Here is a 13,958-nt window from a genome sequence, read left to right as displayed (position 1 = left end):
CCTAACCCCAAAGGGATCCAAACCCTAACCCTAGCCCTAACCTTAACTCTAACCCCAAAGGGATCCAAACACTAACCCTAACCCCAAAGGGATCCAAACCCTAACCTTAACCCCAAAGGAATCCAAACCCTAACCCTAGCCCTAACCCCAAAGGGATCCAAACCCTAACCCTAACCTTAGCCCTAACCTCAAAGGGATCCAAACCCTAACCCCAACCCCAAAGGGATCCAAACCCTAACCCTAACCCCAAAGGGATCCAAACCCTAACCCTAGCCCTAACTCTAACCCTAGCCCTATCCCTAACCCTAATGGGAAAATGGAAATAAAAACATTTTTTTAATTTTTTAATTTTTCCCTAACTAAGGAGTTGATGAAGGGGGTTTGATTTCTACTTATAAGGGGTTTTCTAGTGGGTTTTTATGATTGGCAGCGGTCACACACTGAAAGACGCTTTTTATTCCAAAAAATATTTTTTGCGTTACCACATTTTGAGAGCTACAATTTTTCCATATTTTGGTCCACAGAGTCATGTGAGGTCTTGTTTTTTGCGGGACGAGTTGACATTTTTATTGCTAACATTTTCGGGCACGTGACATTTTTGATCGCTTTTTATTCCGATTTTTGTGAAGCAGAATGAACAAAAACCAGCTTGTGAAATTTCTCATTATGTGTACCAAAAGCGCAAACGCAGGAAAAAACGCATGTAAACGCTTTTGTACGCGTTTACATGCATTTTTTTCACCACTTGCGGATGCGTTTAAAACGCTGCGGATTTAAACGCAAATGTGAAACCAGCCTTAGATACACAAGATTACCACTATGCATGACAGGCTTAGATATACCAAATAGAATTATCAGAAGCTACGGTAATAGAAATTTGCCTTTTTATTCTGCTTTTCTGCTTAGTTTCTAAGGCCAATCTCACACGTCCAGATAATTCTGGTACCGGAGTTATCAGTGTCTGTGTGTTCGTGTGCTCACGTAGGCCATCCGTGAAGGATCCGTGTGATGTCCGTGAGTACGTTTTTAGGGTCTGTGTGATGTCTGTGTGCTGTATGTGTGTCCGTGTCTTGCAATAATTTTTACAATTTTAACCCTATGACAGGAAAAACGCACACGGACAGCATCCGTGTGCGGTACGTGTTTACATGGACCCATTGACTTTAATGGGTCCGTGTGATCCGTGCGCTCCCACGAACACTGACATGTCTCCGTGTTTTGCAAACGGACACACGGTCTGTGAAAACACGCTGACATGTGCAGAGACACATTTATTTTAATGTGTCTGCGTGAGTCAGTGTCTCCGGTGCGTGAGGAAACTTGTCACCACACGTACCGGAGCCACTGATGTGTGAAACTGGCGCAAGGGAGTACATACAATTGATATCATACACACTCACTATTCTGTAGTCTATAACATTTAGAGTATCTGCGGGAAAAGTAAAGAGGTTATACTGAGATGCCAGGAGGGGAAGGAGACTGATTTTGCTCATATGATGCTGTAAGCAACAAAAATCAGCAGTTGCCCCAAAAAGGACACATTAAAATTGAAAAATGGGGGAAAACATTAGGCCTACAAATAGATGATGAGCAGTGGGAAGAAGCATTAAAAACACTTATGCCTCTAATATCTCCCTTCCACTCCACGAGACATATTACAAATTAGTTACAAGGTGGTATCTTACACCAGATAGAATTTCTCATTTCGGTGGAAGCTCTTCACTGCTGTGTTGGAGGGGATGTAGAAACAGGGGGGACTTACTTCACATATTTTGGTCATGTCCAAAGTTAACAAACCTGTGGAAGCAGGTCTCCAAATACATTAGTACTCTGCTCAGTGAGGACTTTGTCCTGACTCCCCAGACGGCTCTCCTCTCAGTGGACGTCGAAAAATTCCATTACTCAAGGAGGTTTGTAATAATCCATATCTTGTTGATGGTTAAAAACAAAATTGCAGCGATGTGGAAAAGCTCTGAGGCTCCGAGTTTCCCTGACGTTGTGGACAATCTTAATCTGCACAATTCTTTAGATCTTAAATTCGCTATAGCGAATGGATGTTTACAAAAATATGAAAAAAAATGGAATAAATGGAACACCAGATTCCAAAATCAGTAATCTTTTCGGTTGATTGTGGTGCTGTTGACAATCATGTTAAGACGAGTAACTAAGTTAAAAGTTTTCTTTCTTTTTAGGGCAAATTTTTTCTGGCCTAATTAGGTCAGTGGCCCAAAAGGCAAGGTTATTGCTTATCTGTTGGTTTTGTTATTTTTTGTTTTGTTATGTTCCCCCTGCCCCTTCCTCTTCCCCTCCTGTTTCCCTTTTCCCTTTCCCTCCCTTCTCCCAACCACTCTCTTGCTTTTTAATGTAGACGCATACTAATACTTTACAAATGCACTATATTGGTTTTGTTGAAAGAAAATTGTTAATAAAAATTATTTGAAAAACATTAAAATTGAAAAATAAAATTAAAATCGGTATTTTAATGCCATAAAAAAGCATTTTTAAGTCAGTTATTAACAACCTTTTAGGACTTTTTGGTATAAAATTGATTAATAGAATATTACACTGCTGGCCGTACACGGTTTTTCAAAATAGTTATTCAGTAGCAAATAGAATATTTTAGATCACAGAAAATGCATTAACTATATCGATATGCATATATAAAATGCTTCTTCACTCACCTAAGACTCTCACGTTGATGTGTCTGGGCAAAACCCAAAGTGGATGCTGCACGAAGAAAGAACAATGCTCGACTTCCTAAAACTCTTTAACAGGAAGGGGTCCGTTCGTGAAGTCCACTCTCCCCCCTCCCTGTATTTCCTTCTACAATACATTACACTTCTCTATGCGGCCCAACTCTTTGCTTCTGTTTGTTGATATCATGTTTGTCCACAGCATAACTGGAAACAGTACGTTACTTATTTGCCGGCATTCTCTCCAAACATTAACCAGGTAATTGGTTACTACCAACAGCTGTGTACAATAAATATGTTACCTACAATCATGATTTTTTTACAGTGCTTAAAGCATAACCATTGCATCCAGTTTCATTTCAGAAATCAGCAGAATATATGAAAAATAAGCAATTTTCTAATAAATCTTATCTGAGAATCCTGCTTCTTTTTACTACTGTATTGATCTTTCACTCAATTAATGGGTAATATCTGTAATATCTGTATTATGTGAACACAGACTTTCCCAATACTGAGTTAGGAGATGGCAGTTGCTTTTAGTAAAGTTCTCGGGAGCTAGAGGCAAACAAAGACATTCTGCTGCAAGTTCTCCGGAAACAACAGTTTTATTTTACAATATGTCATCCTAGAGAGAACTTGCAGCAGAATGTCTGGTCTGCCTCTAGCTCCCTTTCCCCATAGAATCTTAGGAGTTGTAACTGTCATTTCCAATCTTACCAATGGAAAAAAAATCTATATTCACGTTATTCACTTTACCAATAAAATTAAAAATCAGTCCTGGAGTAAAAAAAAAAAAAAAAGAAGCAGATTTATCTGATGAGATATAGTACAAAATTGCTTATTTTCGTATGTACTATCGGTTTACGAAATAAAAGTTAAAATGCCGGGTACGCATTAATGCTGTGTATATTATCTTCTGTTCTCTATACGGTCTGCAGGCACATTCATCTATATAGCTTATACACAACTTTGTCCATTCAGAAGTGTAAGAGGTGACTGACGTTATTATGTTATGTACAGCCAGGGCTGCATTATGTTGGAGTCAGCCAAACAGCTGTCTTTCCCAAACACAGGTACAGACTGGGGCTGTTGAAATCACACAGGCCCATGCTGTAACCTGTCCCCAAGCACCAGATGGGATATATTACTAATATTACCCTGGATGGAGGAAAACAAGATTTACCAATATTTGTGATGATACCCGTGGCCTGCTGGGGTTAGTGACTGAGTCACCGACTTTGTGCTTCTTCACAACTCTTAACAATATGGGTATCTTGAGAACACCAATTTCGCTAACAACATAGCAGACAAGATGGCCCACGACCAGACAGGCCCTTCTGGCATTTGCCAGAATTGACAGATGGGCACTCTGGCTCTGCACATGCACGCACAGGGTGGCAAAGGGTGCATATGTTTTTCATAAGGCAAGTGGAGTAAGCCATTGTCAGACACACTGGTGGTGGTTTACCGTTAGTAAGACTACAGAAAAGGGAGCTGGAACTCAACATGTCTAGTCTTCTCTCCTCCGACACAATCTGTTGGGGTACAAACGCTTTTCCAGCCGAAATCGGCCTGTGGTACTTAACACTAATTTGAATATGGAGGCTGTACAGTCATGGCCAAAAGTTTTGAGAATGAGACAAATATTAATTTTTCCAAAGTCTACTGCTTCATTTTTTCTAATGGCAATTTGCATATACTCCTGAATGTCAGAGTGATCAGCTTAACAGCAATTACTGTACTTGCAAAGTCAATATTTGCACAGAAAATGAACTTTAACCCCCAAAACACATTTCAACATCATTGCAGTCCTGCCTTAAAAGGAGCAGCTAACATCGTTTTAGTGATTGATCCATTAACACAGGTGTGGGTGTTGATGAGGACGGGGCTGGCGATCAGTCATGATTAAGTAAGAATGACATCACTGGACACTTTAAAAGAGGCTGGTATCATTGTTTCTCTTCAGTTACCCATGGTTATCTCTAAAGAAACACGTGCAGCCATCATTGCACTGCACAAAAATGGCCTAACAGGGAAGAGTATCGCAGCTACAAAGATTGCACCTCAGTCAACAATCTATCGCATCAAGAACTTCAAGGAGAGAGCTTCCATTGTTGTCAAAAAGGCTCCAGGGCGCCCAAGAAAGACCAGCAAGCGCCAGGACCGTTTCTTAAAACTGTTTCAGCTGCAGGATCGGATGACCAGCCGTGCCGAGCTTGCTCAGGAATGGCAGCAGGCTGGTGTGAGTGCTTCTGCACGCACTGTGAGGTGGAGACTCTTTGAGCAAGGCCTGGTTTCAAGGAGGGCAGCAAAGAAGCCACTTCTCTCCAGAAAAAACATCAGGGACCGACTGATATTCTGCAAAAGGTACAGGGAGTGGACTGCTGAGGACTGGGGCAAAGTCATTTTCTCTGATGAATCCTCTTTTCGATTGTTTGGGACATCTGGAAAACAGCTTATTCGGAGAAGAAGTGAGCGCTACCACCAGTCTTGTCTCATGCCAACTGTAAAGCATCCTGAAACCATTCATGTGTGGGGTTGCTTCTCAGCCAAGGGAATCGGCTCACTCACAGTCTTGCCTAAAAACACAGCCATGAATAAAGAATGGTACCAGAATGTCCTCCAAGAGCAACTTCTCCCAACCGTCCAAGAGCAGTTTGGTGCCAAACAATGCCTTTTCCAGCATGATGGAGCACCTTGCCATAAAGCAAAGGCGATAACTAAATGGCTCATGGAACAAAACAGAGATTTTGGGTCCATGGCCTGGAAACTCCCCAGATCTTAATCCCATTGAGAACTTGTGGTCAATCATCAAGAGACGGTTGGACAAACAAAAACCAACAAATTCTGGCAAAATGCAAGCATTGATTATGCAAGAATGGACTGCTATCAGTCAGGATTTGGTCCAGAAGTTGATTGAGAGCATGCCAGGGAGAATTGCAGAGGTCTTGAAGAAGAAGGGTCAACACTGCAAATATTGACTTGCTGCATTAACTCATTCTAACTGTCAATATAACCTATTGGTACTCATAATGTGATTGCAATTATATTTCTGTATGTGATATAAACATCAGACAAACACTAATAAAAACCAGAGGGCAGCAGGTCATGTGAAAATATAATTTTGGTGTCATTCTCAAAACTTTTGGCCATGACTGTAGATGGGTGGCAGATGTTACATTACAAGTGTAAGCTGCCCTGTGCCTGCCATTGAGACAGGGTCCGCTGTGAGATATCTCGCGTGCGCAGTATGCTTTGCCCAACTGCTGGCAAAGCCGAAAAGCAGAAGTGCACACGCGCGAGATCCCATTTGACTGCGCAGGCGCGATATCTCACAGTGATCTGCGTCATCCACGTCAAGGACTGCGTGCAGCAGCCGAGGAGAGGGGTGGAGTGAGTGAACTGACACCACACCCATCGGACCGGATGGGCCCTATTAGCATACATCGCAGGAGAAATATAAAAGGTTTCTATGGGTGATAAATGGGGAGTCAGGCATAGCTGACACTGAATAAAATTATGTTTTTAGCTGGTAGGACAGAAAAGTGGTGGCAGGTTCCCTTTAATCACAACATTTTTATAATAGTTTTTATTTTCATGCATTGGGAACATTGCACACTGTAACTGAAAACATGAAGCGAAATGTAAATAATGTTTAACTATTTTATAGAAAACTAGCTGAAGAGCCCAGCGTTGCCTGGGCATAGTAAATATCTGTGGTTAGTTATAGCTCCTCACTTCTCTTATTTTCCCATCACGCCTCTCATTTTCCCCCTCACATCTCTCATTTTCTCTCTTACACCTCTAATTTTCCCCCCTCACTCCTCTTATTTTCCCCCTCACTCCTCTCATTCCCCCCTAACACTTGTCATTTCGACCTCACATCTATTATTTTCCGATGACTCCACTATTTTCCCTCACTCCTCTCATTTTGCACTCATACCTTTTCATTTTCACCTCACACCCCTCATTTTCACCTCAGTATATACATGTTTGTCATCTCCCTTATATATAGTATACACCTGTATGTCATCTCCTGTATATAGTATATACCTGTATGTCATCTCCCCTGTAAATAGTATATACCTGCTGTATGTCATCTCCTCCTGTATATTGAAAACCCAGATCACAGACACACCAGGGATAAGCACCATACAAGAATTCAAATTTTAAAGATCTGCCTTTATTACACAATCAAAGTGGCAACAAAAAATGTTAAAAATATTTTTATATTATATAAGTATAAAAACTAATTAATGCGTACCACTAGACAATTATATATAAAAAAAATTATATATATAAAAAAATGACATTACAGCACACCCTTTATTACATCAGTTGATCCCCATCAAGATAAAACATGTGCAATAGCTATTTCATAATTTTGCACACAATGAGGTGTAAGATTTTATAAAGATTGTATTTACAAGAAAAAATATACAAATCTGAATAGCAGAAAATAGGCAAAAAGAGGCCAGCTTACAGAGTGCTATGTGCCAAAGAACATTAAAAATACATATGCTCCAAAAAAGTGTTAACTCATTCCAGAAAAAAGTGCTAAGTGCTATACAAATGCATATCAGTAAAAAAGCCTAATACATCAGAAAAGTGCTATGTGCATAGATGAATAAATAGCAAGAATACCAATAAATGCTAGTGTGCACCCACGTGCGAGGATCACTTAATTATATAAGTGCTGGGTGTTAATTTTATCCAGCTGAGAATGTCTCAAATAACCCACAATAAGGTGCTATGTGTGAGGGATCGTGTGTGCTCCTAAAAGTGCTTCAATGCATCAACAGCAGTAGGTGCATACAAAGTGCACAACAAAGGGGGATCAACTCTAATATTGATGTCGGTAAATACCTTACCTGGCTGAATCCAGTGGTAACGCACCCCAACGCGCGTTTCGGATTATTCCTTCGTCTTCGTCCTTTTTTACTGATATGCATTTGCATATGTATATAGTATATACCTGTGTGTCATCTGCTCCTGTATATAGTATATACCTGTGTGTTATTTCCTCCTGTATATAGTATGTACTTGTATGCCATCTCCACCTGTATATATCTGTGTCATCTCCTCCTGTATATAGTATATACCTGTGTGTCATCTGCTCCTGTATATAGCATATATCTGTGTGTCATCTCCTCCTGTATATATTATATACGTGTGTCATCTCCCCTGTATATAGTATATACCTCTGTGTCATCTCCTCCTGTATATAGTATGTACCTGTGTGTCATCTCCTCCTGTATATAGTATGTACCTGTGTGTCATCTCCTCCTGTATATAGTATATACCTGTGTGTCATCTGCTCCTGTATATAGTATATACCTGTGTGTCATTTCCTCCTGTATATAGTATGTACCTGTATGCCATCTCCTCCTGTATATACCTGCGTGTCATCTCCTCCTGTATATAGTATATACCTGTGTGTCATCTGCTCCTGTATATAGCATATATGTGTGTCATCTCCTCCTGTATATAGCATATATGTGTGTCATCTCCTCCTGTATATATTATATACGTGTGTCATCTCCCCTGTATATAGTATATACCTGTGTGTCATCTCCTCCTGTATATAGTATGTACCTGTGTGTCATCTCCTCCTGTATATAGTATGTACCTGTGTGTCATCTCCTCCTGTATATAGTATGTACCTGTGTGTCATCTCCCCTGTATATAGTATATACCTGTGTGTCATCTCTTCCTGTATATATATATACACCTGTATGTCATCTCCCCTGTATATAGTATATACCAGTGTCATCTCCTCCTGTATATAGTATATACCTGTGTCATCTCCTCCTGTATATAGTATATATGTGTGTGTCATCTCCTCCTGTATATAGTATATACCTGTATGTCATCTCATCCTGTATATAGTATATATGTGTGTGTCATCTCCCCTGTATATAGTACAGGTCCTTCTCAAAAAATTAGCATATAGTGTTAAATTTCATTATTTACCATAATGTAATGATTACAATTAAACTTTCATATATTATAGATTCATTATCCACCAACTGAAATTTGTCAGGTCTTTTATTGTTTTAATACTGATGATTTTGGCATACAACTCCTGATAACCCAAAAAACCTGTCTCAATAAATTAGCATATTTCACCCATCCAATCAAATAAAAGTGTTTTTTAATAACAAACAAAAAAACCATCAAATAATAATGTTCAGTTATGCACTCAATACTTGGTCGGGAATCCTTTGGCAGAAATGACTGCTTCAATGCGGCGTGGCATGGAGGCAATCAGCCTGTGACACTGCTGAGATGTTATGGAGGCCCAGGATGCTTCAATAGCGGCCTTAAGCTCATACAGAGTGTTGGGTCTTGTGTCTCTCAACTTTCTCTTCACAATATCCCACAGATTCTCTATGGGGTTCAGGTCAGGAGAGTTGGCAGGCCAATTGAGCACAGTAATACCATGGTCAGTAAACCATTTACCAGTGGTTTTGGCACTGTGAGCAGGTGCCAGGTCGTGCTGAAAAATGAAATCTTCATCTCCATAAAGCATTTCAGCCGATGGAAGCATGAAGTGCTCCAAAATCTCCTGATAGCTAGCTGCATTGACCCTGCCCTTGATGAAACACAGTGGACCAACACCAGCAGCTGACATGGCACCCCACACCATCACTGACTGTGGGTACTTGACACTGGACTTCAGGCATTTTGGCATTTCCTTCTCCCCAGTCTTCCTCCAGACTCTGGCACCTTGATTTCCGAATGACATGCAAAATTTGCTTTCATCAGAAAAAAGTACTTGGGACCACTTAGCAACAGTCCAGTGCTGCTTCTCTGTAGCCCAGGTCAGGCGCCTCTGCCGCTGTTTATGGTTCAAAAGTGGCTTTACCTGGGGAATGCGGCACCTGTTTCCACACCAGACTCAGTCCACTGCTTCCTCAGGTTCCCCAAGGTCTGGAATCGGTCCTTCTCCACAATCTTCCTCAGGGTCCGGTCTCCTCTTCTCGTTGTACAGCGTTTTCTGCCACATTGTTTCCTTCCAACAGACTTACCATTGAGGTGCCTTGATACAGCACTCTGGGAACAGCCTATTTGTTGAGAAATTTCTTTCTGGGTCTTACCCTCTTGCTTGAGGGTGTCAATGATGGCCTTCTTGACATCTGTCAGGTCGCTAGTCTTACCCATGATGGGGGTTTTGAGTAATGAACCAGGCAGGGAGTTTATAAAAGCCTCAGGTATCTTTTGCATGTGTTTAGAGTTAATTAGTTGATTCAGAAGATTAGGGTAATAGGTCGTTTAGAGAACCTTTTCTTGATATGCTAATTTATTGAGACAGGTTTTTTGGGTTATCAGGAGTTGTATGCCAAAATCATCAGTATTAAAACAATAAAAGACCTGACAAATTTAAGTTGGTGGATAATGAATCTATAATATATGAAAGTTTAATTGTAATCATTACATTATGGTAAATAATGAAATTTAACACTATATGCTAATTTTTTGAGAAGGACCTGTATATACCTGTGTGTCATCTCCTCCTGTATATAGTATATACCTGTGTGTCATCTCCCCTGTATATATGTGTGTGTCATCTCTTCCTTTATATAGTATATACCTGTGTGTCATCTCCCCTGTATATAGTATATATGTGTGTCATCTCCTCCTGTATATAGTATATACCTGTGTGTCATCTCCTCCTGTATATAGTATATACCTGTGTATTCTCTCCTGTATATAGTATATGTGTGTCATCTCCCCTGTAAATAGTATATATCTGTGTCTCATCTCCTCCTGTATATAGTATATATCTGTGTCATCTCCTCCTGCATTAGACCTCGTTCACATGTTATTTGGTCAGTATTTTTACCTCAGTATTTGTAAGCTAAATTGGCAGCCTGATAAATTCCCAGCCAACAGGAAACCCTCCCCCGGCAGTATATATTAGCTCACACATACACATAATAGACAGGTCATGTGACTGACAGCTGCCATATTTCCCATATGTGTGGCGACATGCGTGTAGCAACTTTTTGTGTGTCGCGTTGCATGTGACAGGTTAGTGTAGCAAGTTGTGTGCAGCAAGTTTTGCGCATGGCGAGTTTTGCGCATGGCGAATTTTATGTGTTGTGCGTTTTGAGTATGTGCAAGTTTTGTGTGAGGCAACTTTTGCATGTGTTGCAACTTTTGTGCATGTGGCAATTTTTCTGTGTGTGCAATTTTTCCACCTGTGGCGAGTTTTCCATGAGGTGAGTTTTGCACGTGTGGCGAGTTTTGCATGAGCCTAGTTTTGCATGTGGCGAGTTTTGCGCGTGGCGAGTTTTGAGCGGCGACTTTTGTGTTTCGACTTTTATGTGGCGAGGTTGGTGTATGTGTGGTGAAATGTGTGCTGAGGGTGGTATGTGTTCAAGCACGTGGTAGTGTGTGGCGCATTTTGTGTGTGTGTTCATATCCCCGTGTGTGGCGAGTATCCCATGTCGGGGCCCCACCTTAGCAACTGTACGGTATATACTCTTTGGTGCCATCGCTCCCACTCTTTAAGTCCCCCTTGGTCACATCTGGCAGCTGTCAATTTGCCTCCAACACTTTTCCTTTCACTTTTTCCCCATTATGTAGATAGGGGCAACATTGTTTGGTGAATTGGAACGCGCAGGGTTAAAATTTCGCCTCACAACATAGCCTATGACGCTCTCGGGTCCAGACGTGTGACTGTGCAAAATTTTGTGGCTGTAGCTGCGACGGTGCAGATGCCAATCCTGGATATACACACACACACATTCAGCTTTATATATTAGATTACAAAAAAATGAACATTGGGCTGTTCTAAAAAAAATAGCAGTGTCTGCATTTGTCTTTACAAACTCACAATATGTAGGATTTAACATTCCTGTGAATCACTAACCTAATATTTAGTTGTATACCCAGTTTTTTAGAACCGCTTCTGGGACCTGTCAACTGTTATTCCAGCCCAGTATGCTTGGATTACATCCCACAATTTTATGGTCATTTGATGGCTTCGCCTCAGAAAATGCATTTTTGTTGGACTGGAACCAAGATTTTGCTTGATTACTGGTGTGTTTATTGTTGTTGTCTTGTTGAAACACCCATTTCAAGGGCATATCCTCTTCAGCGTAAGGCAACATGACCTCTTCATGTATTTTAATATATGCAAACTGGTCCATGATCCCTGGTATATGGTAGATACGGTAGGTCCGGTACCATAGTAAGAGAAACTGCCCATATCATGAGGCTTGCACCACCGTGCGTCACTGACTTCAGAGTGTACTGTGGCTTGAATGCAGAGCTTGGGGGTCATCTGACAAATTGTCTGCGGTCCCTGGACCCAAAAAGAATAATTTTACTTTCATCAGTCCACAAAATTCTTCTCCATTTCTCTTTAGGCCAGTTGATGTGTTCTTTGGCAAATTGCACCCGCTTCAGTGCATTTTTTTTTTTTTAACAGTGGGACTTTGCGGGGACTTTTAGCCTCACACAGGCGTCTTCTAGCTGTCACAGTCCTCACAGGTAACTTGACACTGTCTTTGATCATCCTGGAGCGGATCATCGGCTGAGCCTTTGCCGTTCTGGCTATTCTTCCATCCATTCCAATGGTATTCTTCTGTTTTCATCCACATCTCTCTGGTTTTGCTTTCCATTTTAAAGCATTGGAGATCATTTTAGCTGAACAGCCTATCACTGTCTGCATTTTCTTCTTTATAAGTTTTACGCTTTCCAATCACCTTTCTAATCAAAAGTACGCTGTTCTTCTGAACAGTGTCTCGAACAACCCATTTTTCTCAAGCTTTCAATGAGAAATGCATGTACAACATGTCCTGGCTTCACCCTTAAATAAGGTCCAGCTGACTCACACCTCTTACTTCACAGAATGATTGATGTCACTAATTAAACTCCACATTGGTATTATTTTTAACACACCCTCTTTCAATTAATTGTTGTAATACACAGACTGAAAAACCTGCAGATCATGAATGTGGAGTCTTCTGGTTTTCTTAGAATCTACCGCACCAACTGGTAAATTGTTTGGCATGTTGACATGTGGTAATATAATTTATACCAAAAGCAGTGAGTAATCTTTTTAGTCATATTGGACTGCTATTATTTTGAACAATACTGTATGTGTGAACTTCCGTATCAGCCGCTGCATGCAGAACTATAGACAGTTATCAACCTTACAACACAAATTTATCAGTGCACTGCCCATTGTAGATGTCTGTATTTGTAATTGAGGGTCAGCTAAAATAATTTATCTTTTTTACATTCAAATAGAAGGAATTTTTAACAAATGTGTGAAGATTGGGGCATAAAAAACACTGTAGGTCCAAAATGGCCTAATTTTAAGACAACGATGAACTGATCAACAGGGTGTGCGTCTTATTGATGAATGTTGTGCCATGGGGATGAGCCTGGAACCATATTTGTATGGTGGTGCAGGAATTACAAATCTTCCACACTTAATGCAGTGCTCCAAAATCAGAGCTACCGATGTTTTATATTTAGGAATTTGTTTTTTTTTTATCTCCATTTCTGATATGTTCCAAATTTCACCATGTAGATGGTTGCAGAATGGAGATGGCAGTCTCCGGTAGTGCCATGTAGTGCTACGACTGATGCTGATTACATTATGTCTTTTCCTTGTCACCAAACTGAAAACATGACAACTTACCATATATCCAGGAGAATCCTCTGGGGCTCTCGATTTGTGCTGTTCCGATTGTCCGAATACAAGGAAAACAAAAATGCAACTTTGGGACCAATCACAGAATATATATGACTTGTCTCAGCCCACACAGGGTTCTTAGTCATAATTGTGCTAATTGTAGCCAAAGAAATGATAGACTATACAAAGCTAGGAGAGCTACATAGGTAAAATACCAGGCTGTGCGACTTCAACGACACATCCTATAAATCATAATTATATAATAATGGCAATATATGAACCTAGAGTCCTGTAATGACTACCAACACACGAAAAATGATTACCTTGTGGGACCAGGAGCGCGGCATGAATGGGTAGTGTGGGCTCCTTTACTGGCATCTACAAGCTGCATTTCCGCCTTCTCATTTCCTATGTTGTTTAGTGTAAAGTGCAGGCTGTACAATAACCACATAGACACACAAAGAATACAAAGGCGTAGTAAACCTCAAGGTAGATTTCCACTGATACATAATATGAGCTCAGGGGGTTAACAAGAAGACCTGTTAGCGCTTTACACATCTTTTAGAATTTAGAACAATATTTGTATTCTTCCAGCATTGTTGTCATTCTTC

General features: G+C 40.6%; 1 protein-coding gene across 2 annotated transcripts in view; it reads right to left on the bottom strand.

Annotated features, from left to right (window-relative positions):
- Positions 1-13,734, bottom strand: part of LOC138673093 (ras and Rab interactor 3-like) — a 128,186-nt gene extending 114,452 nt beyond the window's left edge. Inside the window, exon 1 of one of the 2 annotated variants that reach the window (XM_069761693.1) lies at positions 13,671-13,734. The gene's annotated coding sequence lies outside the window, so the exon portion shown is untranslated. Of the gene's footprint in view, positions 1-2,681; positions 2,726-13,670 lie in introns of those variants that run through there. The other variant, XM_069761694.1, reaches the window with a different exon arrangement.
- Positions 13,735-13,958: the final 224 nt, after the last annotated feature.

Source organism: Ranitomeya imitator, chromosome 3 (assembly GCF_032444005.1).
Source record: "Ranitomeya imitator isolate aRanImi1 chromosome 3, aRanImi1.pri, whole genome shotgun sequence".
Classification (NCBI taxonomy): domain Eukaryota; kingdom Metazoa; phylum Chordata; class Amphibia; order Anura; family Dendrobatidae; genus Ranitomeya; species Ranitomeya imitator.
This window is presented reverse-complemented; position numbering and strand designations above follow the sequence as displayed.